Here is a 2,500-nt window from a genome sequence, read left to right as displayed (position 1 = left end):
ACTTTGATTAGAGGGTTTTCATTGGGTATAACATTTGTATTAAATATTTGCAGACATAGATCAAAATGGTCACTTTTAAAAATACAAGGATCAAAATCACGTTTTGAAAAAACATAAACTAAAATTAATAAAAGTTTAAAGTAGTGAGACCAAAAATAGTTAAAACCTTAACCGTGATTTGAGATTTTCGGTCACAAAATGGAAAAATTATTTTGTTTTTGTCTAAAATACATCCAATCCCGTGACCTCATAGTAGTGTGGAATATACTTATATGTATATATAGTTATGTTGCTTTTAAAATACCATTCTGCGTCTACAATTTTTTTAGGACAATAGAGTGGGAGATTCGATCTAGGATTTAGGAAAATAATGAAGAAAGCAATCACCTTGGAGCTTGTCTTCTTTAGTTAAAGTTCTTCTACTGGATCTCACAGTTTCACTTTGTATAATTTCCATTGCACTTTCTTTTCCTCATCATTTAAGGTTTGGTCATCTCTTGAATCCTCTTGCTGCTGGTTGGGAATTTTTTACACTGTAAAAGGGTATTATCATTTGCATCAATTCTTTTTTTAGTTGAAGCAGTTTTCTATTATTACTGAAAACTCAAAATTGTTTTATGTTTTATATCACTTTTATGCCTTTTTCAGTTTACTGAAAATCAAGGTGCTTCATTCTCATACATCTAACTTTAGAAAATTATCATGTGGCCTCGTCAAGTAGTTTGTTGATAATTAAATATAGAAAAATGATAAAAGAGGGAATAAAACCTCAAATACAATTGGGGCATTCCGAGATTGGACTCACCCTAAGCAAGAATCATACCACTAGACCAAATCCCCATTAATGAAATTGTAATACTTAATCAGATTGTCTATTTCTCTTGTTGGTAGTAGGATTTAATATCAAGAAACTGCCAGTATTGGGGGATATCATTAACTGGCTCTTGATTTTATATCATTCCCGATACTGAATCCGGATTCTGCTATGTTAGCTTCTACATGAACATATGCATGATTTCCAAAAAGGACAATTCTGTAAAAGATTGTTGAGGGGCATTCTACATGAATCCGGATTCTGGTATGTTAGCTTCTACATGAACATATGCATGATTTCCAAAAAGGACAATTCTGTAAAAGATTGTTGAGGGGCATTCCGAGAATCGAACTCGGGACCTCTCGCACCCAAAGCGAGAATCATACCACTAGACCAAATGCCCTATTCATGACAGTGAATCTAATTTCTTTTAGATCTCTTCATCATTATTTTATAAATTCTATTTTATCTTTGGAACTCTGAAAATTGTTAATCATATCTATTTGAATTTCTGATGATCAGTCAATAAAGAAAGTGGCATTTCTACGTGCCCATAATATTATTTTATACCTTTTAGATCTAGAGAGCTGCAAGGTTTGACTATTCTCAAATTTGTTATAGAGGAGCAGGTACAATCAATTGGGATAAGAGGAAAAACTGTTGGAAGTTAATCCCTAATGCATATTTTAGTTTGACTGTTATACTCGAACCTCTCATTTTGTGCATACAAGTAAATGAAATATAGATTTGGAAATTTTGGTTAGACATGTTTGATTGATTATCTGTATTTTTCTGTGTTTGATTTGGTTATATTATTGCTTCTTAGTGAAGCATTTACCGTTCCTCCAACCTATGGTTTCATTGGTTGAATTAACTTCCTGTGGGATAGGTAGAAATATATATGGTGAAGAGTGGATGATTATGATTTTCAATGCTAGATCTATGAAAACTATAGTAAGTTTAAATATTAATATTCTGGTTATTGAACTTTCACTTTGATTTGTTTTTGGTTCATATACTTTACTTTAGTGATCTTTGTATTTTGGATGTTGTATATTTTGGTATTGATACTTCTATGAAGTGACTGTTATCCCATTTTTTCTACCAAAATTTTGGATCCCATAAAATGTGGCCATAAACTTTTATTACTGGTTTTGATTGTGTGAAATTTTGTGGGATTTTTCTTATTATAGATTAAAATGTTGAAAAGTACAGGACCAAAAATGCACGGACTAAAGTTAATTAAAGTTGAAAGTAGATGGGCCAAAGATAAATTTTTAAAACTACAATTGTACTTAATTTATGTTTTGCAGGCACAAAATGAGAAAAAAAGTTTGTCTTTGTCTATAAAAGTATTTCCTTCTTCTTTTATTTTTAGAACAGGAAGTTAGATGTATATTCACGTAGTTTCTACATTGGTGACATTTTTTAGTTGAAAGATTTGAACCACAAACCTCTTCATTCTTAGCATAGTTAGTTAGTTATTAGTTGAGCTGAATGCTTGGAGATTTGGGGGCAATAAAGCAAATGCTTGGAGCTAGGTTTAATTTGTTTTTTTAGTTTTAAGTTCTTTTACTGGATCTCAGACTTCCAGTTTGCATGGTTTCTTTACATTTTCTTTTTCACATTATTTAATGGTTGGCCATATATTGATATATATTGAATGCTCTTGCTGCTCGTTGGGAA

General features: G+C 31.3%; 1 non-coding gene across 1 annotated transcript; it reads right to left on the bottom strand.

The window, feature by feature from the left end:
• Positions 1 to 1,145: 1,145 nt before the first annotated feature.
• TRNAP-UGG lies at positions 1,146 to 1,217 on the bottom strand. Its single transcript has one exon. It is a non-coding gene; the product is annotated as a tRNA-Pro (tRNA).
• Positions 1,218 to 2,500: the final 1,283 nt, after the last annotated feature.

The sequence above is a fragment of the Cucumis sativus genome, chromosome 7 (assembly GCF_000004075.3).
Source record: "Cucumis sativus cultivar 9930 chromosome 7, Cucumber_9930_V3, whole genome shotgun sequence".
Taxonomy (NCBI): Eukaryota; Viridiplantae; Streptophyta; class Magnoliopsida; order Cucurbitales; family Cucurbitaceae; genus Cucumis; species Cucumis sativus.
This window is presented reverse-complemented; position numbering and strand designations above follow the sequence as displayed.